The sequence below is a fragment of the Ptychodera flava genome, chromosome 21 (genome assembly GCF_041260155.1).
Source record: "Ptychodera flava strain L36383 chromosome 21, AS_Pfla_20210202, whole genome shotgun sequence".
In the NCBI taxonomy this organism is placed as follows: Eukaryota; Metazoa; Hemichordata; class Enteropneusta; family Ptychoderidae; genus Ptychodera; species Ptychodera flava.
The window spans coordinates 17,508,466-17,534,683 of record NC_091948.1 but is presented as its reverse complement, the minus strand read 5'-3'; the positions used below and the strand labels follow the sequence as shown (position 1 = coordinate 17,534,683).

Genomic DNA, 26,218 nt, shown 5'->3' with positions numbered 1-26,218 from the left:
TTTAACATTTTTGACCGAAAATGGTGAAAATTGCCCCAAAACAAACCTTTGGCATGTATCTGCACAACTCGATTATATCTTACGAGTAGGCCTCTTATATGGGGCAACCTGCACAACGAAAGTTAATCTAACGAGCATTTTAGGAAAAAATAAATTTTGACAAGGAAAAAATAAAAATTGCCCCCAAACATACTAATATGTATATTTCATCAAGATTTCATCAAATGCGGCCAAGTCTTTAAGAAAATTAGGTTTTGTTTCCAGTTGGTTAAATTTTGTTACAAATAGGGTTGATTGTTACAAATAGGGTTGACACGTCAACCCTATTTGTAACAATCAACCCAATTTGTAACAAAAGTTAACCCCATATAGGTTTAGTATGATTTCGGTCAGAAAACAAGATTATTAACATTTTCGACCGAAATCGGGGAAAATTGCCCCGAAACAAACCTATCTGCACAACTCGATTATATCTTAGGAGTAGGCCTCTTATACTAGGCAACCTGCACAACGAAAGTTAATCTAACGAGCATTTTCGGAAAAAATGAGTTTCGACAAGGAAAAAAAAAAATTGCCCCAAAACATACTAATATGTATATGTCATCAATATTTCATCAAATACGGCCAAGTTTTTTTGAAAATTAGGTTTTGTTTCAAGTTGGTTAAATTTTGTTACAAATAGGGTTGATTGTTACAAATAGGGTTGACACGTCAACCCTATTTGTAACAATCAACCCAATTTGTAACAAAAGTTAACCCCATATAGGTGTAGTATGATTTCGGTCAGAAAATAAGATTTTTAACATTTTCGACCGAAATTAGGGAAAATTGCCCCGAAACAAATCTATCTTCTCAACTCGATTATATCTTAGGAGTAGGCCTCTTATACTAGGCAACCTGCACAACGAAAGTTAATCTAACGAGCATTTTCGGAAAAACTGAGTTTCGACAAGGAAAAAATAAAAATTGCCCCAAAACATACTAATATGTACATTTCATCAAGATTTCATCAAATACGGCCAAGTTTTGTAGAAAATTAGGTTTAGTTTCAAGTTGGTTAAATTTTGTTACAAATAGGGTTGATTGTTACAAATAGGGTTGACACGTCAACCCTATTTGTAACAATCAACCCAATTTGTAACAAAAGTTAACCCCATATAGGTTTAGTATGATTTCGGTCAGAAAACAAGATTTTTAACATTTTTGACCGAAAATGGTGAAAATTGCCCCAAAACAAACCTTTGGCATGTATCTGCACGACTTGATTACATCTTATGAGTAGGGCTCTTATCCCTAGGAACCTGCACAACGAAATTTAATCTCACGAGCATTTTCGGAAAAATGAGTTTCAACAAGGAAAACAAAGAAAATTGCCCCCGAACATACTAATATGTATATTTCATCAAGATTTCATCAAATACGGCCAAGTTTCTTTGGAATTTAGGTTTTGTTACAAATAGGGTTGATTGTTACAAATAGGGTTGACACATGTCACCCCTATTTGTAACAATCAACCCAATTTGTAACAAAAGCAGTTTCGGAAAAATGAGTTTTGACAAGGAAAAAAAAAGAAAATTGCCCTAGAACATACAAATATGCATATTTCATTAATATTTCAACATATACGGCAAAGTTTTTTTGAAAATTAAATTTTGTTACAAATAGGGTTGATTGTTACAAATAGGGGTAATACAGGCATGAGCATTCGGTGCGTTACAAACACATATTGCCGGTCTTTATTCGGGCCATAGCTATCACCCTAAATAAAAAAACGGGCGCTATATAGATGTGCAACATGTGATCAATATGGCTCCAACTCCACGTGTCTCCATAAATCTCTTCCGTCATAGCACTGAAGCGTTTTGTATGTCAGCCATCATGCAAAATGTTTGCCTGAGTTGACAGGTAAGCCCATCAGTCGTGTTTCTTTAAGATGTGTATCTCTGTTATCATGCATTTTTACCTGTATGAGGCAAGGCCCCATGGGCTATCACATGTCGATCGTTTACTTAACAAAACAACATATTCAATAACCCGTATGCCTGTCAACTGCGTAAATGTGGGACATCTGGGAAATATAGACTCCTTAGCGCGGTTTTAATTCGTGTATTTGAACAGCACACGCTTTCTGTCTCGTACGATCGTGTATCACTAAGCGTTTACCGCTACTTCGTTTTTTAAGGAAAGAGCTGTACAGATGCATAACAGCGTATAAAGTAACAGCAACGTACCATACAGTGCAGGATTTTGGCATAAGACATATCCTATAAACAGGAACAAATGAAACACAAACAATAATTACAGCAGAGAACATTACGGTACATAACGGGACAGTGCAATAGACAGTACCAGACAGCACATTACTGAAGATTACAATTAGCACATGTATCTCTACAATATCCATAGAGAATAAGATAATCTTATAATGTCGACCAATGAGCAACAATCGGCTTCAAAGTAAGGCGTAAACCATTTTATAAAGCATTATCAATTACCTCACTTACGGTATTTCTGAACCTTAAACAAATGAGCATTCATATTCTCTTCCCAGTAAGATGTCGCGACGGACAACTTTTTAATATGAAAAAAAGAATGGAACCTCTTTGGGCGACGTTCGTTATGCTATTAAGAATAGGAAATAACGCATTTGGTCTAGTATTTCAGTTTTTATCGTAGGAATACCGCGATATCAGAATGTCAGTCTGCATGCTGGTTAATGAACCACCGGTGATCGAAGGTGAAATTGCGTATTTGATTCATGAATGAGAAAAAAATTCAAACGTCTTCGAATGAGCGTGTCAGTGTAGACCTGAAGTAAACGTTGGTAATTGTTAGCCAATAGGAAAGTGCCTTTTGTGTCGTGCAGAAAATTAAGTAATCAGAAAATTGGTAACTATTTTTTTTAACAGTCCATCATCGAACGGGCGTTAGCCCAATTACAGGGTGAGGTACGCATAACCCACTAACTCCCCCAATGGAGCACTGAGGAGTAAAGTGCCTTGCTCAGGGGCACAACACCGTGCTAGAGTCTTGAACTCACCGTCCTATTTGAATGTGAAATTTTGCATATTATAGAATACTTACAGATCATGTTCCATATGGCATTAATCTTGCTAATAGGATTCTTAAAAATCGAAGAAGATGTATGACAGTCACTTCAGTGCATGCTAAGTGAAAAATCTGTTCGCATGTTTCATCGCCATACATAAATCATTGTCGGTTAGAATCTAAGACTGTGATCAAACTTGAGTGTTACTCTAGATACTTTTGAATGATTTAAAAAATGTGTACGACAGACAAAACTTTGACAAAAATTTACGAGGCTACATTGGTACATTCACAGTGACTCCGCTTCATGAACAGTATTTATCACATTTTATGTGACTCTTACTAATGAGCTAGAAACCAATCAATTCGGTGCATAGGCCTTTTCAACTTCGATCTCAATAAAACATGCCTGAGGTTGATTCAATTGAAATCAGGTAATCTTCCCGTCCAACACGGCTCCGTGGCAGACAGACTCGGTCTAAATTAGCTATCCTCATTTCCCACATATTCTCACCAATTTATAATCGTTACCTTTCCGAATTCATTCGCTTTGCTATTTTAATCTTCATCTATCTTTAAGCTTTAAAGTGACACAGTCTTCTCAACTGCATAGTGTTTCAAAACCATTTTCTTTACTAAAAATATATTTGCAGGGCTTGTATCATAAGGAGTTGCATTAAGTTAACAATACACGGTATCGAATGAATTTTCGTTGATGATGTGACCTTTTCTATTTACCTATTTTACATTTCTATCTAAAGACAGACTCATAACAGTTGTCATAATTATGTACAGCAGGACATTTCCAGGTTTGTTTTTTGATTGAACCCGTCAATATTGTATGTGTTACTTAGACGTTTCTAATTAGTGCAATTGTTATTTTCTGTCTCACGTTACGTCCTGAACGAAGTGGGAAAAAAGAAAATCGCCTATTAAAGGGAAAAAGTCGCCCATTTTTCAAGAATTTTGTTTGATATGAGATAGTACTTATATTGTTTGACATATTGAAAGATACTGAATGATGAATGGGTGATCATGCATATATTCGACCCCAGTTTTATACACGATACATGAAACCATCACAAAAATGAATTAATGATTATGACCATTAATTCATTTTCGCGCTGGTTTCATTCAATTTGTCTAAAACCAGGGTCGAATATATGCATGGTCATCATTCATCAAGTATCTTTCAACATGTCAAACAATAGAAGTAGTATGCATCAAACAAAATTCATGAAAAATGGCCGACTTTGTCCCTTTAAGTGTCCGTGTGCCTATATGAAAATGAAGATGTTTTCGTTGAAATAAATGTATGCAACATTTGAACATTTGGACGACGTACATATAAGTAAATTAATCTGACTGTAAAATTCACGAAAGCAAGTCAAAAATATCATATGGTTTCAGTCGCCTTTGATGACGTGGAGGTAAGAAACTTAATCAGATTGATCGATATTATTCTGTTGAGGGGTCACACGAGGTGAAGTCTGTCGGGAAGGCCTCCAAATATGGTGTAATGCAGCAGACGACGAAAGAAAAACCTTACAGGGATAATTGATCGTTATGTTGAATGCAGCACATGCGTTTCCCCCTCTATGTGTGGCACTGTAACCTCACGGCTTCCCCGCACAGTCACTTATGAAATAAGCAGAGAAATGGTGAAAAATTTGGAAAGAAGGAAGGGGCGGTATGCACATGCTGTGTGCTAAAGAATGAATTGTGTGGCGTTATCCGAGTATAAATAACATGTATGCACGCATGAATGAATGAAGAATGAATAAATGAATGCAGGCATACAGGCATGCATGCATGCTTGAACGCATGAATGAATGAATGAATGAATGAATGAATGAATGAATGAATGAATGAATGAATGAATGAATTACGAACAATGTGTACCTGATTGGTGTTTTGATGAATGCCTCTTTGTTTGTTTGTTTGTTTGTTTGTTTGTTTGTTTGTAAGTTTGTTTGTTTGTTTGACTCTTCCAGCCTAGTTACGCAGAAGATTTCTCACTGAACAAGGGGAGAGTCCAGATCGTTAAACGGAAGAATTTTCATGTTACACGGGGCAACCTCACGTCAACAGGCAGGGTGACCCCATTCCCTTAATACGGTAGCAAAATAAGAATTATTAGCGAGTCAAAGAAAAACAGGTGTTAGTTGCATGCAAACGCCTTTAGGGCAGATAATTCTGTGTGATATACAAGCCACTCGTCACGCTCTTCAGCGCCCATAAGAATGCACGTAAGGCTTTGCAAATGTCAAGCACCTTCCAAGCAAAATAAACATTTGCGTGAAAAATGTTGTCAATCTGTTGATATGGATCTGTCGTGTGCATTCTTTAAGGTCAGTAACAGATCTGCGCCAAGTGATTGGAAAAAACGATTGAATTACGTCAGGGGCATATTGCAAATCAATTAGACAAAACTCAAACCATACACACGACTGTACTCAAATTTCCCTTGTAATCCTAAAACATTACAACGGTTCCGATACTAACAAATCACTTCGTGTCATACAGGGGTGTCCATTAACATTATTATATCAAGTTTCCCGGTCTGAGCAGAATGGTCTACGTTCCAGTATTAATGACAAGTTACGGGCACGCAGGAGGGTTATTTTTGATGACGTCAACAGGTTCCAACGAAATTGACATTCTTGTCTTAATAACATCGATTCTGCAAACGTCATGCTCCCAATTGGAGACATTTGGCTATTGCAACCTCTGCAATGAATATAACAGACCAAATTTTATCTCCTGATTTGGTTACTTCTGCGGAAGTAATGATTTATTGAACAGGAAGAAACAGTGATATCGAGAAGGAGAAATGGGGAAAAAATGAAAAAAGAGTGAATTCATCTATGTCTACAATTTTCCGCACTACGTCAGCGAACGAAAAGTAGCTAGACGCGAGTTGCCTCCATTCTACGCTGGATGACGCATTATTAAAGTACCAGAGTGTGAGCTGAGCCTTAGGGCATATCTTTAGAGCTCGTATTTTGTCTGTTTATTACGTGCAAGCGGCGGCGGTAGTCATCACGACACGGCGCACTAGTCCCAGAGTGTTGAAACTAATATGCCATTTTTACCCGAAACGATTTCGATTCGCAAATATTTTGGAAAAATAAACCATTTGCAAGTAACGAAAACTTTGGTGGCGGCTCTTACAGCTATAAATGTTGCAGGAAATCTTTAAGCCCATTGGTAGCTTGGCATTTTTCTATCAGAATCATTGGTATCAATTCTTTCGCAACGTTTGATAAAGGCGGCATTATCAATGGATCAAACAGGAACGCAAAATATTGAAATGGCAGACTTAGAAAAAAAATTTTTCTTGATGCAAAAATGCATTTTTCAGAGGAAACCTTCCAAGGCATGTTGATGAGAATTTCACCATAAAAAAATCATGTTCATAAATGACAAACAACATCTCTGTCTCTCTATGTTAATGTCTCGAAGAGCGTCAAGGCGTTGCTACCCGAGCGAGAAGAAATCTTAAACACCATCAAAGGAGCTTCAGCAGATTCAAGGTTACACATTTCCCAAGAACGGTGTAGTTAGCTTACGACTAATACATGTAATTGGCCAATCCTCCGAGCCGACGTCTTCTTGTGTTACATCAAGCGGCCTAAAAGCCTCGATCTTTTCCTTTTGATGTTTCGAAAACCAGGCCAGGGATACCTGATAATGGAAAATGCATGCCGAGTTTGATGTAGTTAATGGAGATACAAATCGGTGTCGTATTAACTACATCTTAATCCAACAGTCATTGGCATACATCTTGTTTACTCCTCGGTGTAAAAGAGAGCCACTCGTCTATGTATGAAGTGTTGTCTCGTCCACCATTCATTTAAGTTGAGCAGAAAAAAAACATTAGAAACTGAGCATTGACTAAAAACTCTTCCGTCTCGAGATTTTCTCTGATATGCATCTTTGAAATTGAGGCTAAAACTGGGCAACAAGTTATTTGCATAGAGTAACATGTACAGAAATTACCGACAATATTTTTTCTCAGTCTTGTCGCTTTTTTCTTTATACTGTCTCACAAGGGCAATGGCCGATTCGTTTACATTCTTCAAGAAGACTGCGATCCGTCTTAATAGAGTGGAATTAATGTTTTGAGTATAGATTAAAGGATCTTGCCCTCTGCAATAATTGATGTTCCCACAAATTATTTTCACCCGAGTGGCTTATAGCCCTGCACAGGCCTTTAGCCTTGCGCAGACTGTTATTTTACTCTCAAACAGATACTTTCTCTGTGCGTAGAATGGGAAACACCACGAAATGTTTACATCACTTGTAAAGTTGCCAGTTTTATTAGTTTTCCCGTTTGAATTTGAAGTCGCCAATTGATGAACATGTAAATATACACCAGCATTAATATCTTGATAGTGTATAAATTAGTATAATGGCATTTATCACATGCATGTGATAAAAATATACTAATTTCAATTTTAAAACACGTTATGAAATGTTATACTATGCTAACATACGCTATGTTACCTCTGCCCTTGTACGCCATACCATATCATGTTGCTTGTATGTTTGGTTATCGATTATAGGCTATGTTATGTTATGTTATGTTAGGTTATCTTATGTTATGTAAAGTTATGTAATGTCATTTGAAGCAGTCATGTCACATTATTTTGTTATTATATGTCGTATTGTTTGACGTTGTGTTATGGTTTGTTATGTGTTATATTTTATGTTGTGTTATGTTATGCCATGTTACGCGATTATTAGTTAATTTTTATGTAGGCCTAATATTATATGGTCGAAAAGCTCTTTATTTCATATGTACTAAAATCTTTGGTGAAATCGCTGCGTATAGGAGACACAATGTTTAAATTTAGACGGAAACTTCGATGCAGTGGTTACTCGCCTGTCAAAGCAGCTCTGATATCGACTGATGCAAACCTATTAAGGTAGTATGCACCTCGAAAGTGAAAGACTTAAACTCTTGCTCTAACTTTCCTCAAGGAATCTTTCAATCATTCTCTTTCAAAATCAAGAATAAAAATAGGGTGTCACCGTGCAAATTTTGGTACTAGAGAAACAAATTACCCAAGATTTACCGATATTAGAAATTCAAAATGGCCGCCATCCCTGTGTTAACTCTATGGAGAAAAATAAAAATTTTCGAATTTCGAAAAACTAAGCCGGTGAAAAGTTTTCTTTCACCAAGAGCTTTAAAATGAACCCCCACATGTGGTATATCAGAAGAGAATTGTAAAAGTTTGAGAGTCCGAATGTCTGTCCCCGAGGTGCGTTCTACCTTAAGACGTCATGTCAGTAACCGATCATTCCTCGGAACATTTTACAAACCTACATCATTGAACAGCTACAATGCCATACAGTACACACACAAATGCTACAAACGAGGTGGGGGTTCAAATGATATATACCAATTAAGCGCCTGTGGTGTTCCATCGAGCGGCAGGTAATTTGTCTTCAACACGTTCTTTATTCTCATTTACTAGTCAACCTTTTCAACTTCCTATCTATACATATGCTGCGAAATAGATAATGCTGCGTTAGAGCTTCGTTTTCGCACACACTTATAATAACATTCGGGCGTTAGTTCAATATTTCGAGATTTTATGATACAAGTATGCATTTATATTTGTGATACTTTTCGGGCGAGCTGCATACTTATTATTTCAGAGTCAGAACTGACACTTTTTATCGGAATAGGTATACGTTTGCAACGCACCGGTCGTTACGTTGAGTTATACGAATACTGGTACTGCTCCGCAATTTAGGAGAGCGAAGGACAGTTATACACACGACGAGCCATATTCTCTATGCCAGGTTACAGGGTTCGTAGGGATCGATTTCCCTCGCCAATCAAGGGATTTTGAAATTTGAGGAGTGGGCACGGCAATTATGGATCTAAAATCTCTCCGGGTATATTTGGTAAATAGTTAACACAGACTGCTCTAGGTGTTATAGTTATGGACCCATTTCTTCCTCCATAGCCGATGTAATTCTACAACGGGGCAGCTGATCCAATTATATATTCTGTCGTCACGTTCGACGTTTTAGTCTTCCTACCTAGCACGGTACATTGTTAAAAGATGGACGTTTCAACTCGTGCCTTTGAGTCGTTACATAAAGATGACTTCAATCTACTTTCCCCTGAACAGATTTCGATGAAGAAAATATACTTACAAGATTATACTCAAGGTATTACATCAATTCTTAAAATATCAGTGGTATTGTGTTGCCATCGGATTACAAGTTACTGGGGGATTTCTTTTCATTTTAAAAGGCACTGATTTTCCTGACGGGAGGAATCAAACTTCTCACGTGAGAAATGTTCAATATTTCTGGTCTATTTTTGATCTATCTCATTAGTTGGTCGATGTTATCGTGTCATCGTGCTGACAAAAAACTTTTATACTTCATACTTTATTTAAACCTTTTACAAAGGATTGTTCTGGATTTTGGTTGCTTCGGACACGACTTCAGATTGTTAATTCAGTGACGAGAATCAGAAATATCCTAAGTAAAGATCCTAAGTGAATATTTGCTGCGATATGGGCAAAAGCAGTCACATTTCTGATGCGAAACACAGCTGGCAATATGAGATAAACCGCTTTTTCGAGGTCGTAAGGAGAGATCAGTCAGTTTCGTCAAATGTTAGCATAATGCACGCCCTTGAAGTGTACTTGGAACTCGCAAGATATGTATCTAACCATGAATCCAAGGAATATTGAACTTTTGAACTGTTTAGATAAAAGCTAAGGATAGAGAAATCCTGAATAGAGTCATAACAACATTTAATTATCATCGCAATCCGAATTGCATTGCCAATCCTTTTCTTCGATTATGCCGTTTGATCTTTTAACCTCGCGCTGATTTATCCAGTTCATAACGCGAACGCACCATTATTTATAGATTGGCTGCCGAAGGCACATATAAAGTAAGATACCCAACCACATGTGTTCATATAGAAATAATCAAACCGAAGGCTGAATGGCTCAATATGACCCTGCAATTTGTCATTTGTGTAGAGCAAATTAACACTTCCTGCCGAATATTTCTTTATCATTTTTCTCGTTTTAAATGAGTTTACTTGTAATCATATACCAGTGTATTATATATATATATATATATATATATATATATATATAATCACATCTTATATATCACATCTTATATATATAATATATATATATCACATGTTATATTTTAATATCACATGTTATATATATATATATATATATATATATATATATATATATATATATATATATATATATATATTTATATATCACATCTTATATTTTATAATATCACATGTTATAATGCCAACAGCAGAAAAGTAAGAATATTCCTGTGAAAAGTTTGTGACGTATTTGGCATTTCCATTTTTATGGAACGTTCGGTTTCTATGGAAACAAGAAGGATAAAATGTAAATGCATGTTACTCCGGCTATGCACATTGCTCCATGGTTTACGTGCTTATGCATTTGTATTAAAGTCATGTTCACGAATATGGCCAAATTGTTTCGGTGTCTTTCTAGATTTTATACGTCGTCTGAGATAATTCCGTAAAGATATGTTTCTCTTGGTCAGATATTAATATTTGCTACATTGAATGGATTGCAGCCAATTCCATGAATAATATTATATGATAGCTTTGTCAATACCTGTGAATTTTGTGACGTCATCCCCCGAGTATTACAAAAAATGTATAAGGTTATCTAGTATTGTAGTCCCAGATGTTTTCTTCATTTACAAATTCACTGGCATTGCCAAAACTATAAAATAATAGCAATAATGCTCTTGCTTAAATATATGTGTGAATTTATTATATAAGCAACATATGTATACATTAATGTATATGAGTATAGCTATTTGCACTATATGACCTACAGACAACATATATGGTTGAGACGTCTTTTCTCAAGGCATATATTTTCCTACGATATACGAGAACAAAAATCGATTGAATCTCAACGACGCAAACATCATAACGTTGCGCCCGACCCTGGTTGCAATGCTTACTGAACCCACGATAATGCAGCCAGCTTCAAGTTATTGTTTCCGAAAATTATTAAGTGATTCAACAGGAATATACGGTATTTACACTCTTATGCTTTCATTGTTCTAATTTTTATTGTTATACTTTATTTAAAATATGGATTTCATTATAAAACTTTGAGGCCTGGACAAAGCACTTGAACCCCCATCCCAACCCCACCCGTCGTTGCAGTGGAAACTGTATGTCTACCGCATGAAGGTACTCTGTGTGTTGAAAGTTCAGGCCGCGTTGGGTCCATGAGAATATGAACCCCTAGATTGGTGACAAAACTAAAACTTTGGGACTCAAAATTTGCCAAGTGGATGTTTTTTGTCAGAGTCTAATAACCATGACTAATTTTTATGAAATTTCCACGTCAGACACTTTGTGATCGTGGGAGAAATACCAAGTTGTTTAGGGAGCCTTCATTTATTACAAGGAGGGGAGGGAATTCCATGCGCACCTGTACTGTAAAATGTAGCCCTTCCCTATCTTCCTGTCTACAATTTGACCCTCCGCTTCTCCGACATTTTAAAACTTGACCCTCCCCAATCACTGCAGTATTCTTCCCAGGAATAACTGAAACAGTATCAGCTAATTTACAGAACAATTGGTTTAATAGTTATGTAAGTTACGGACAGAAATTACAGGGGGAAAATCTGGTGTTTTGGGAGGGAGGGTCGCAATTTATCACGCAAGAATTTTTTAAAGGGTCATGCATTTGCAGGAGGGTCACCATATTTGCGCAACTATAAGGCGGCAAGTTGTGAGTGGTATCAAATCAAAATACATGGGAGTCTATCAGGCAAACTATTGACAATTCTCCCAAACACAACAAGCTATATCTGCAGGTTTGATAATATTTAAATGTACTTTGCTTGAAGTGGTAAGTAAAACGTCCAATGTGTGTACAAGAAATCGGATTTTTGGATTTCGTTGAAAATGTTGAGTCACTATACATGACAGTCTACGAGGAAATTATGAATATTTTTTTCCAATACAAAACTTGGCAAATCTGTGTATTTACGTATGCTTAATTATTGATATTAATGTATTTGTTTGGACTAGGTGTTTACAAGTGGATATGTGTGCAAGAAATTGGATTTTGGAATTTCACCGAAATGTTAATTCACTATATACATGGTAGTTTATGAGGAAACTATGAATACTTTTTTTCCAATTCAAAACAAGGTAAATCTGTGTATTTATGAAATCTTGATTATTGATATTAACGTATTTGTATGGACTAGGACGGTTACAAGTGGATGTGTGTGCAAGAAATTGGACGTAGGAATTTCACTGAAATGTTGATTAACTATACTTGGTATAGTCTATGAGAGAACTATGAACAATTTTTTTTCTAATATAAAAACATAAAACTAACAATATCTGTGTATTTATAAACATTTGATAATTGATATACACTTTGCCATCTGTTTCATATGTTTTGTCTCTTGTCTTTCATCGGTTTGAACTGTTCAAGGTGTTTAATGTAGGATACCACTGCATCTTCTTTGCTTGTGAAGCTTGTCGATAATGTATATGTAATTAAAAAGAATCATTGTATCTTATTGGTGAGGAAATATCACATGGACAATTAAAGTTTTGGTCGTAAATCAGCTTCCCCCAAGATAGGTTTATAAAAAAGTGACCCTCCCCCCTTGGAGAGTTTTCTAAAATGTGACTCTGCCCGAATTCCCCCGGCCCGCACCCACTTGTAATTACTGAAGGCTCCCTTACATTGACAAGCACAGCGAAGGTCGACGCAAAAAAAGGGTATATCGCACCAAAATCGATGACGTAGATGCGGTTTCAGAGACGATAAATTCGGCTTGGGCATGAGATAACAGAATATACAATTGGAATCTACAAACACCTGTGTTAGATATTCAACTCCTGTCAGCAAATTCAGGCGTCGGCGAGTCTGGCAAACGTTATAGTCTGCGTCGCGCCCTTTGATTGGAAACTTTCAATTTGCACAGAAATATGTCACGTCATGTCACCTATTTTGACGTCCGCAGTTGATACGCCATTAAATGCCAGTGTATTGCTTAAAATGAAGTATTTCTTTGTGACGTATAAGCTAGTTTGCCATACGAGTGGGCTAAGGAGGTTGCTGTCAAAGATAGCAGGTCAAGCGATGAAATAGTCGCCGTGAACTTTTCAAACTAAATCTCCCCGCTTCCAGATAAGAAAAACATATATATCCCCACAAAAGGCGTTTGCAGAAGCATTTGAGAATTTGCTACATTTTTGTAAAGAATGAAGTAAGCTTTGGAATTGCGTCGATTGGGAATCAATGTCAATCTCCCGTAAACATTTAAGCATACGCGTACAATCTGTTGCTAGGATGAGGAAAACGTCTACACAATAACTGCTTCAGAACAGTCATTGAACAACATTCGAACATTCATGTCTGCTTAAAAGGACAGATGTCACTCCACAGCAAAGGAAATATAACCTCCTAGGTTTGGAATGAGGCATTTTACAAATCTTTAACAAATGTACGGATGTACGTTTAAATTGACCATATGCGACAACGTAGTAAGCATAATCGTACAAGGTGATATGTCAACTTATTGCTCTTAGAGTTCCCTAAAAATTTAGCGATAAAGGGTATAGCCCTTTAGATATATATCTAGATTCTGGTAACTTACGAGTTTTACTCGACAAATACCGACTGAGTCGTTTTTAAGTTGAACGCCATTGATGATTTTTCGTCAATTGTTTAGTTTACACTACGTTGGTTCGCCATCAGTGCTCAAGCTGGGAAATGAATATTCTGAGGCGCCAAATACAATGTCGTCTTGATCATTTGGCATTCATGGAACAATCATTCTGTTTATCACGTATCACGTGAATTACGACCGATCATTAAAGAATGTTGCTAATGACCGTGAAAAAACCCCCGGGCTTTCAACCCAATTTATACCTTGTTTGAATTCCTACATTGCATTGCTTCTATTGACCATTCTAATGGCGGTTTCGACGATCGCGAATGACGTGTCTCCCTATTAAAAAAAGACATAACCAGTTTAGTGAAGATACCAGCGTCGACATAAATCATGAATCCATTAGTATGATGATTGTCTTGATTGGCGATTCTTGCGGCGATATTCTGGCTGTGATTGTAATACGCAATAGAAGATTGATCTTTGGTCCCTCAGTACCGATCTATAGCAATTATATGAAAAATGTCATTCATATCAGATATTTTCCAATCCCGAACCGAAAATCTTCGCGTTTCCTTGGCGTGCGGTAAAAACTGAAATGTTTTGTCTTTGATATCTTCATTACACTGTATATTCAATTAACAGACTAGTAAAACTGAACATTACTTTATTTTAGATTGCTTTCAGTGAATTCATGTCCTCAAATCAGAAAAGTATTTCCTTAGACCAGGGTTGCGTTTTACTCAATTACGTCATTGTGCATAACGATAATCTTATTTTATGTGTAGAACGGATCGGGGTCTCCTGTCAATTATTTGAATGCCTGAACCACCGGCGCCATTCCTCGCAATAGAGGCAGTATTTCTCTTGAGCCCGATTGCAAATCAAAGCAAGCGGAGTTGTATACTATATACACTCTCACCAGAGAAAGGATTACATCCTTAAACATTGCAATTACCGCTCCGCCACTGCCCTTGGATACGATGCGCGAGCGTCCTCCACGTTTCAAGCATTAAAAGTGAGGTCATGAACTCAGAGATGAATAAGCAATTTGTGCTCGTGCATAAATAGAGTGGTTAAAACACACTTTAGTCGAAAACTGGGGATATTACACGCCAACGACTAAAATTAAGTAAAACGATCACTTAAATATTAAGAAAAAGACCCGAACATGCGTTTTTTCAATTTTCCATCATAGCTTAACGTATTGATTCGAATTCAATGCACAAATTTGCCACCTGCACAAGTCTTGGAGCGCTGTGAACAAACTAAATAGTGATTGAATCGAAGTGTTCATGCACAAGGTAAATCAGTATACAGATGAGTGACTCTACTCACGGCTTAATTCAAAAAGGTCGACAATCAAGATAACAAGCCTACGTGTACACGCTGAGTCTCATACATGTACGTGTATATCAGAGTAAGGGGTAACGCCAATATAAGTTCTCTGGCGTGGTTCAGTACCTCGGTGACAAATAAATGAATATCTATAGAGAGTCTATATCTATGCTAGCGGCGACGCGTGAAAATTGAGTTATGGACACTTAATATTTTTAAGTAATTTTATGTTGATGTCGCTTCGTATTTTGGAATCAACCTCTCTACTAGCCTGCGAAGGCTACTGAATATTTTGGGGCTTATATTTATATGAGTAGCTGACATTTCTTCCCGATTATCTGTAGTGTTTCATACACATATTTATCATATAGGCCTACCCATGCCCATATTGCTACATCCTAGTGACGTTCAACGTAAAATATCAGCCGTGATATTTCACGGTAAACGTCGAGATATGCACGATGAACGTCATCAGTTTTAGAGTTTTCCCGAACTACATTAGCAGTTTGTTGGTAAACAACGTAAACAACAAAATGGCTGCCGCTCCCCGCCTGCGAAGCGATGTCGCCGACGTAAAAACTTGAAGGGCTTCGAGGAACACGGGTATTTCTGGTTGCAAAATACGAAAATATCACGTTGAGTCTTGAAATGTTTTCCTAGGGTATTTTTTTGGTCAAGTTCTAGCAAACATTCTGCCGTTCGCACGGCGCCGGCACTGTGCACGGTCTCCAACGAACAGGTAGTGAGCGCGTGGCGTGACAGCGATGTCGCGCGCGACGACTGTTGACATGGCAACTCTAAAGGTAAACTAACAAAATGGCGTCCCCTCTCCGCGCGAGCTCCGTGCCGTACGACGATCGAAATCAGGATAGATTTAAAGCTGAGCAGTTTTTGATCGGTTACAGTTGTAATAGCATATTGCACCTTAAAATGTTCCTTCTGTATGACGATTTTTGTATCCCGGTGTCTTTCTTCTTGGGTTTCATTGAGATGTGGACGACTTGCAGCGATGTCGCGCGTGATGTTGACATCTTCGTCGTATACTTTATGAATGAAGCCTGTTCACATAAACATTCTGATATTTATGCGCAAGGCGTAATAAAGTAAAGCCTCAAAATTTCAGGTTTTTCGTTCTATTAGTAAAAATTCCCTAAAATTATGGGCATGGGTATATGATAAATCGGTTATTACCCAATATCGCCTGTTCCTTGTGTCGTATCAGCATTCGTGTCATTTGTGCTGCGTCAGACACTCGACGAAATGTACACCAACAGTCATGTAAAATATGCAGATTGTTACGCGTTGCGAAAATCGGACAGCAGAACCGCGTCCAATGTACAAACCTTTGTGACGACGCGATTTGATTGGATCACGAATTTGCACAGATTATAAATGTTACAGAGACTAGCCTGGTGAGATAGATTTCCGTACAAATGTAGTTAAGGTTATTAAAACATTTGAGACATAAGATAGAGATGTGTATGTGCATTGCTGTTACGAATTATTACGATTTTGTCATTCGGTACTTTTTTGTGTTGTCATCAACGATTTCTCACGCTAAGATTAAGTTGTTTTTCTGTCAAGTTTTCCGTTAATAGGAACCAAGGTATTAATCCTACATGTTCTTGTAAGCCTTACCTTTGAAATTACGGTTGTCTATAGACGATAAAAAGCTGAGATTTGTACTCTGGCTGTGGAAAGAGTGTGCGTACTCAATTATGCATTTTGTCATTGCTGCTAAAAACATTTTTTCTGAGAAGTGGCAGGAACTGCCTGCGGGTGTGCGTAAGTGCGTTGTAAGGGCTACTTAAGACCATTGAAAAAATGCCTTGCTTTATTTCGTTGCCATTCATCGCCCTAGTATTGACGTTCAGTGCATTAAAGTGAGTTTGATGGTAGTATATGTCAGCAGTGGGTTTAGTGATTTTACACCGTCCTTCCCTATGACGACTTATCATCATATTCCTGCTGATGCTCTCATTGTTGTATTCCTTTTAACTTATGTGTCTGTCTGTCTGTCTGTTTGTTTGTTCGTTTGTTTGTTTGTTTGTTTGTTTGTTTGTTTTCTTGTTATGCATCACATTTCTGCTTCCCCTCAAGAACATACCGTACAACAAAACAATCAATGGTATAACACCTGGCCGTATGAGATATTGATTACGACTTGTAAAATATTCTTCGAAAGGGTGAGAATATAGTGAAGCGTTCAGTTCATAAAGCTCGATTCTTCATTTTTCTGAGCTATTAACGAGTTTCTGGTCCGATTTGAGATGGATTACAGACAATAAAAGGAACTGAGCAAAGCGAAGGTAAGGAACTGAAACAAACTTGCCATTGGGTTTTGATCTGATTTTTTAATAATTACATCAGGACCAAGAAAAGAAATTCATGGCGCAATTCATCTGCAGGCACTGTTTAGCTTTACTGGTACAATGGATTTCAATATGTGACTCTAAGATAATAAGCATTTCATGAATAGTTGTTGTGTTTTCACACATGTGGCATGTCTTAACTGATATAAGTAATCTTGATATTCCGTGTTAAAACCTTGTAAAATTTTGCCGCGGGCAGGTGCTTAGGCTGGCATCAAATTTTACATATTCGAGTTCAGTGAAATAACCGACAGAGACAAAAAATGGAAAAAATATTGTCTTTCTTTGAACAGCAGTTTTCCTATTTTCCTCACTGTCTCGTACAAGAAAGTTCTCACAAAATGTTTTTGTTACTTCACCGTTACATGCAGACAATACCTGAAAAGCGAGGTTTAATTCCAAGTTTAGCCACCTGCTGATTTTTTACCCTAGACATGGCAGGCGTACAAGCAGGAGACATAAAAATGCATAAGATGCAGAGCCGTATTTCGCTTGGGTAACCTTCAAGTACTGATGCACTAGTTCGAGCGCGATATAAAAATCGATGTTCCCGATTTCGCTTTCCGATTTGATTTTTCAGTATAGAATGCTTTCGCTGTCGCGATGGCGATGTGTTACTCGCGTCGACTTTCAAATAGTACGGATGTTTCACGGTGCACTCGACCGCTCATATTTACGCACATGCAAATTAACGAACAAGCATCTATACAGTGACAATCGCCACCGCGATGGTCGGATGAAATCTCTTGCACTCTCAAACAGAAGTGTGTTAACTTACCACTTAGGATGGACGGCTGTACTTGTCATTCGATGTGCATATATTTATGCATGCAGGCTGTGCGTTCGGAACAAGTAGTGCGCTGAGTTTTGCTTCATATAATCTCGATCAGAACTTGGAGTACTTCTCACAAAACGCGACTGACAATTTTGCTGCAACAGGAAAACAGGCAGAAAGTCAGAGGTCCGTGCTGATGCTAGGAGAGCGTTCCCACAAGAACCCTGAAAACTTGAACCTTTGACTTTGCAAACAAATAACAAACAAGTTCAAGTTTGCTAGAACGGATGACTGCACAGCACGTAATCGGAGAAACGCCGGGAAATTTGCCAATGCAACAATGAGGCTAATCAGGCAAGGACATTCCACAGAGGAAAACTACCGATATAAATCGAATATGTTTAAGTCATTGAATACAGCAAACCAGCTTAAATGTATTAGATCATGGTTGCATCGCAGCTTTCCATATGACACGAATCTTGTGTCGCGTTTCATGCATTTCAGGGGAAAGGGTTTACGTGGAGCTTCTGGAACAGTTGTTTTTACTCAAAACTTTAGCCTCACTGAAATTTCCTTGGCGATGTGTGTAATAGCCTCATTTATATGCCCTTGGTGATTAATTGTTTATTTGACCTCAAATTGTACCCTTCATCGGAAGACCACTTTAATACTTGGATTACCCTTTTCTTGTCTCAGTTCCTAGGAAACCTAACTCAAGCCTCCCCTTCCAATTTCCCAAATCATGTGTTTTTCCGGTGTCCTGCAAATCACCTCAACTCAAAAACAATTATTACCCATTTCGCATGCTGATTCAGTACAACTGCTTGTCTGGCACCATCCCCGACTTCATTCCCCAAATATCGAACCGCAAAATCATGTGGTCTCAAACGTATGGCAAACGGGCAGCCACTGTGCTACGTGTCACCAGTAACTCATGCTGTCGAAACCATATAACTGATTTTCAGGGGTTAGAAGGCCAAAAATCCCACATTTTTTTGTACAGACCGAAGGACAAAGGCGTGTCTCACCAGGGTGTGTGGCTCTTTCAGACTGACAAAGTGAGAAAAAACATTACGGTAATAACGTTCTTTCTATAAAAATATGAACATTAAGATGACAGAAATAGTCGCATGAGTGCCACATTTGACGGTTAAAGAATACGGCGAGCTACCACGCTGACTGATATCGCCATTGTCCCAGATACGCAAGCTATCAGAGCCGACAGTAATAAACAGTGATTTAGTGTAAGTTCGCCTGCTTGGAACCCTGTGAAGTTGACTATGTCGCTCGGGTCATAATACACACATAACCAAACACGCGTACATGATGTAATTGCAATCAACCAGCGGGCTATTTTGTACTGAGCGTGACCCCTTGGAAATTCCGATCGCTGAAATACTCTTCAGATGTTGAAAGCTTAATTTAAAAGAATCAGATAGACTTTTACACATCTGTTTCGCAGTTACACTGTCAGATAGACTTTTACACTTCTGTTTCGCAGTTACACTGGTAATCTAGATCTGTGGCGTTCGATGACCACTTGATTTCATCTCGTAGACGATCGCAGATGTACTATTATTAGTGTACAGATTTCTTTATTTTCGTCAGTTTCGGTGAACTATCTATGTGAAGTATATGAGTAAAGAGTGACAGACAGTTAGAGTAGACGACACATATATGTTTGCACAGTTCCAATAAATCAATACATTATACGCACTATGAACGCACTATGAGTTAGTGGATATTCATATACAAATATACCAGCAAAAATTTAGAATTTAAATCTTCTATGTTGGTGTAATAATTGTGCCTGGAGTTCATTCGACCATTGGTATACACTTAGAGTTCAGGCTGTTGGCAATGAAAACAAGACGCGAAAACTCAACATGGGTAATGGCCAAACGTTTCTCGCAGTTGGGACACTATCATGCTCATATGACCGGCTGTTCTGCACCACAGGAGTGTCCTGTTACTGGTAATAATGAATTCAAGACAACTGTCAATGCGTTCTCCTACATACACTATAATGTTTATGTTTTCTTGTGACGATATTAATACTGTGTGGCGCAATTTTTATCCATTGGATTCAAGCAAGAAAATTAAGATACTCCTAACCTTGATTTGAAAACAGCCTCCCACTACACGCGAAGCACGAGTCAAGATAATTGTTGTCTCTTAAATTACTGGACTTGGGTCATGGATGCTAAGACAAGATATAATTGGTCAACAGCAGCACTCACAAGCAAAGTTGAATCAGCGGCAACCTTTAAGTACCATACAACCAAAAGTACATTTCAAGTCTTCCTCCAATCTGCAAAGAGTCCTCCTACGCATGCTCCTACTGTCACTCGAAGTAGCAACATTGGCGTAATCATGTCACGTATGAGTTATGTTTGTTTGTTTTGCCAAAGGCTATTTTCAATTTCAATGATCAATGAAATGGAAGTTTTCAGAGATACATGTATATCACAAGAACTTAATAAACGCTTGATAAAATGTACTAAAATGTCTTGATATAAAAACTAAATACATTTAGAGTGTAATATATCGATAATTACTTTTCGAAATAGGGCGTTGTTCAATGCCTGTTCAGATATCCGACGACAGTATAGAAACCAATCTCCTGTAAACCAAGCTTGAATAATTACATTTGGAGAGTAATTTGATGAAAAGAATTGCGGCTGGTGTTTTGTTCAATCTCTTCAAATAATGTTAAAATTCTGAACCGTTCAGATAAAGTTGCATGCAAAACAAATTCTCATAATTGTCAAAATAAGTCTTCATTCCCCCTACTGTTTTGAACACACATTGTCAGTAAGCCCCCAGAGTCAATTAACAATCAAAAACTGGGTCATTTTTATTACTATTGATTTTTTCGTACTTGTACTTTTGTTGTGTTGTTTTCACTCGTACACTCATCTTGGCCTGCCGGGAGGTACTCGAAATCTTCAAAGTATTCACTGCACGAGACGTTCAGAGTTCGTCTATACTACATAGACTTTATTTCACGTAGACAAGCTTGGCAGGTGACAATGCCCAAGATACGCTCCTTCCATCGTCTAAATGCCTTGGGTTGCTCGGTCGTTCTGTTCTCCTGCCCTGTCCTTTGTATTCTTTTCTCCTTGTCCGTTGTATTCCTCCGTCGTATTGTTTTTAAAGTGTGGTTTTAAATTCTATATTTAAGGCGTGGCTTTGATCATACGATAATGCAAATTAAAGATAGATTAAAGATAGAACAATATGTCCAATCATAAAGATCAATACAGTTCTTGATTTTAAATTTACATGTCACAATCAATATTTAAAAGTCACTGTTACACGTTACAAATCTATCACGTGAAACTCTCGTGTTCCTTTATTAAGTGTTGACGTCCTTGAATATTCTTAAGATAATTCAAATATATTCTTGTTTTCGTCCAGACTTCGTAAAAACCTTAATACTATCAAACCAACTTATAATTGACATCTTGTTGTCTTAATTAATAATTTTACTGGTGCCGATTAACCTTTTAGTGACATAAAGTACCTGAGAAACACCACTCATTTTTCAAGAAAAATGTCGTGCATTGTAATTCATAATCTATCGACATAAATTGTCAAGAAAGCAAAAAACATACATTTACGGCAGCTTACAAAGTCTTGGAAAAAACAAAGCATTACATACTAAAGGGGATTTCTGAATTAGATCGGGTTTTAAGTGGCGTATTCTTTTTGGCCATCTTCGCAAACTCTGAAGAAAATGGGTGCACTTTTGTTTCATTGCCCTTACCTCATCATCCTCACATTGTCTTCCGATTATTACGTCATCACTGATTCTTATATTCAAATTTAATATTTCTAACAACATAATTGCGCATTTTCACGGTAAGAGGCAGAATGGGATAATCGCCGACTGATCATACCAGTTTCAGAGATTAACGACTTAAATATTCTGTCCTTCAGACCTTTCGTGGCTTCCTTTTGGGAGAATAGTATACATAAATTATCGTACATCACTTTCTCTCCTTTCTTTTTGTTGAGCTTCTAAAGATACAAAGAATAGAAGACCATCAAAAAACCAATTTCATGAGCTTAGCTATACAAAAAGAATAGGCAACTTGAATCACGACATCGTAATATGCATTCACTTTCTGTATAAATGACGCTACAATCAAGAGAGTCTCAGCTTCATTACACCGCTGCGCCAACAAATGCGTTGTTAATATAACTCATATAAAATCATCAGTACAATATGAAATTTTCCCATAACTTCGTTCACAAAAAGTTACTTTACTCATCATGACTTCAAAAAATTCTCTTAAAACTCTTAAAATTTCGGCTTCTACATCAAAAAATAAGACATTTTACTCTTCTCCGATTATTGTTTACACGGGCAATTTATCAATTACTTAGGTGAGATTCAAATCTTTCATAAATAAAAAAGTTACATCAATGGTGAGTGAGAGTAGTGGTTAACATAAAACGGGGATTAATGTTTGCTCGCAGTATCGCATGACACCAGTCGGGTTAAATAGAAAAGGAATCCAATTAATTCAGCTGGTAAGATGACATCATAAGTTACAGCCGACCACAATCCATACTCTCAATCAGACATGTAAATCCATACATGATGAATTTACAGATGAATTCTTCAGTTGTTTTGTTGGTTTTACGCTCGCTGTATAGGAGTCTTGAATGGACAGTAGAGCAACACTTCCTTCCTTGGATGTTACATAAATTTTCTGGTACCGATGACCATCTGGTCCATTAACCTTTTTGTGAAGCAAATTACCTCCGTGACGCTTTGCTAAAGTTTTCTTACAAAAGTTCGAGTTCAAAGATTCTACATTTTGCTCAGATCGACAGCAGCACTTGATACAGTGGGTCCATCAAAATATAAAATCTGTCAGAGGAAAGCGTCAAACAAGCTAGTGGTGATAGTGGTGACGCTGGAAGATTTATCTTACAGTTTTTTTGCCAAAGTCTATTACAAAATGAGAACATTTGAAAATTGCTACCTGCGGGTTTTTTCTGACTTAAATTGATATCAGGTTTATCCCACTGATATTATTTTGAAAGATAACCCACTTCCTTAGAATGACATATTCGTGATATATATTATCTTTTCAGCGAAGATTATGAACATTTCACGTATCTGAATAAAAGAACGGTCTTTACAAAAATGAAATTGTATATAGTATTTATTTGTATCCGGAGTGTCTATCCACGGTGCTTCGCACAACCTTTGAAATTAAAAAATTTGCGCCAACTAACTACATAGACGTTTGCAGCAACGGCAGCATTGTTCTGCCGTTCAGCTACAAAGACAGTAAAATAGTGAAACTGCGTTGGAAGTCGTTGCTTAATAGCCGTGATTGCCACCTATGGTGGTCATTTTGAATTCCGTTCAGCGGGGGATAGTACGTTATTACTTCCGTCGATAGTCCATACAATTCTAATTACACAGCGACTGAATAATGAATGGGGAAGCAGAAATAATGTCTATAATACGAAATCTATTTTGTTTGCTCTGCTGGGGATGGTGTCATCAATTTGAAGCATTTCCTTGCAGTTTCATCTATCACAGGTCTATATTAACCCTTTGACTGCTGTAATTTTTTCCACCAAACTTTTAATACAATATATTACCAATTTTTGTGAACTTTTCTGTAAGTTTTTTCATAATTTTGGACCAAATGGATATCACATTTCATCGGCTACAGTTTTTTACCAAAATTTTGACAAAAATCAGAAAAAATTGACTGTGGTATATTTTATAAACGTGACAAAAATAGACTTTGGCGCTCAAAGGGTTAAAATGTCCAGATTAAAACACCTGATTCTGCACCATGTTTTATCACACTAAACCTCATACGAGAGTTGAAAAAATCAAAGACATTCCACTAATATCCAGACATGACAGCTGTAATACTTCGCCCTTCCAAAGGCGAGTATGTTTGCTCAAGAGATCTATTAATAGAGATATGAATATTTCATGAATGAAATGTACATGTATATGTAAGTCATCCAAGTCATTCTATTTAGATTTTGATGCAAGGCAGTTTTCTTTGATCTTTTCCCTTATGATTGAAGTATAATGGATCACTTATGAGCGAAAGCATTCAAACTTAAGAATATGATCTTCATTAAATGCAAACTTCTTTCAGGTTTAGCTCTACATTATACATTATCCCTTAAATTAAAATGGAATGCAACTGTAACTTGTTATTTTATTTTTAGGACATCGACATTATAGTGCATATGTACTCTGCATTGAGGATAACTCAAATACCTACAGAACACGATTTCGTAAAATTCAATTCCCATTACCACTAGTGGATCGTACATAATTCCATAGATACCATAAAACCACATGTGATAGACATGGCATTACACGTTGTAACAAATCTAGGTCAGAAAACTCTTTAAAGAAGAAAAATGTGCGAATCTCGACAGAGATCTTGAACCGAAGTTCCATTTTGAAAGAAGATCTGCTGCAAGGATGACAGTGATGACGTAAAGCACAAAATACCCATCTCCTGAGATTTTGCTTGAATTGCCCTCCCGGTCATCATGGAGATCACGTGACAACTACCCATATATTGACGTGTTGGCCTTGGCGTTTTTGTGTGTGGCTACGGGTGACAAGTCAGTCCGAATTATTATCACTCACAGAGAAATTAAACCTTACAATAGCAGCATTCTGTTCATTAATGTTTTACAGTTTAAATTGTGCATAGCGATGGGGTTTCGTGTTTTACTTCACAAACCCAATGTAAAACAACGCTCTTCAACTTTATTGCATAACTGTAGCTATCAATACAATCAATGGAAATCACAGTATGATCCTATAGCCGTCGTGGTAGATTGGTAGTGCCAACTGTGATCATGAATTTCATTTCATGTATCATGCTGTCCGACCGCGAGGTCACGCGAATAGGCCTCCAGCATTGTTAGCAATTGAAATCTTTTGAAATATCCCAAATTATTTTCCGTCATCTTAGATTATTTCAGCATAAAACAATTATATGTTGTAGAGCTTCTGAAATTTCAAAAAGTCATTGTTTTGCAAAAAACTGCGCCAGGGAAGCATTGTAGCGGACACAAAATACCAAATTATGCATTAATCTGCCATTTAACAAAACACGATGACAGAAAATCTAGTCAATTTGACCTTGAGCGGAACTCTATGGAGAGAGCTTGTAATCCCTTGAGCACTTTGTTAATTAAATTCAAAAGCTACAGCTAACTCAAAATAGACGCATCTAATTTTTTATTTATACTTATTCTACATAAGTTTCCCCCAAGTATTGCTACGATTGTTATTCCCACGGTCGTGCAGGGTTCGTTGCAAATTCAGCGCCAACAGCCGAGGATTCGGAATAAACTGTATCAGTTTCTCCGAACAGAAAATGCAATCATAATTTACACAGGCAATGCTGAACTTATTGGAGCAGAATACAACGACGCACAGTCTAAAATGATCAGCTTATCTTCTTCTTCATGTGTGATTTAAAGGTTTTATAAGATATACACAGTAATGTCATAGACCATTGATTTCCTTTGATCTTGCCGATCGTGACCAGCGTTACTCAAGATAATGTGCTCATGGCCAATTTACCCGTTTTCGTCTCAATTAAGGCTGAATGCAGCAAATAGACGCGCGAATTCAGTTTTGGATTCGTCACCGTAATAGTATCTGAACAATCGGACCATTTAGTACAATGACCTGTATTACGCGACGTATACATGCCTTGCGTACAAAAGATTCTATACAGTATATACCTACTCACTAACCTGCCCTCCTGTCTACTTATAGCATGTACCTGCCTATCAACTGCAGAAACCTCGCACGACGTTAATCTTCGTATTTGTCTACCTTCCAAATGGAATTACCCAGCTTACTTATCATTGAGATTACCAAATATAGACTTGTACCTTCTAACACACTAGTGACGAAGTAATGTACCTTTGCAAAACTAGTTACACCCTGCCAGTT

At 37.3% G+C, this 26,218-nt stretch overlaps 1 protein-coding gene across 4 annotated transcripts in view; it reads right to left on the bottom strand.

The window, feature by feature from the left end:
* LOC139121592 (arg8-vasotocin receptor-like) overlaps positions 1–26,218 on the bottom strand; it is a 170,866-nt gene that overhangs the window by 24,527 nt on the left and 120,121 nt on the right. For all 4 annotated transcript variants that reach the window (XM_070686629.1, XM_070686627.1, XM_070686631.1 and 1 more), the window contains one exon: positions 18,244–18,395. The gene's annotated coding sequence lies outside the window, so the exon portion shown is untranslated. The remainder of the gene's footprint in view (positions 1–18,243; positions 18,396–26,218) is intronic.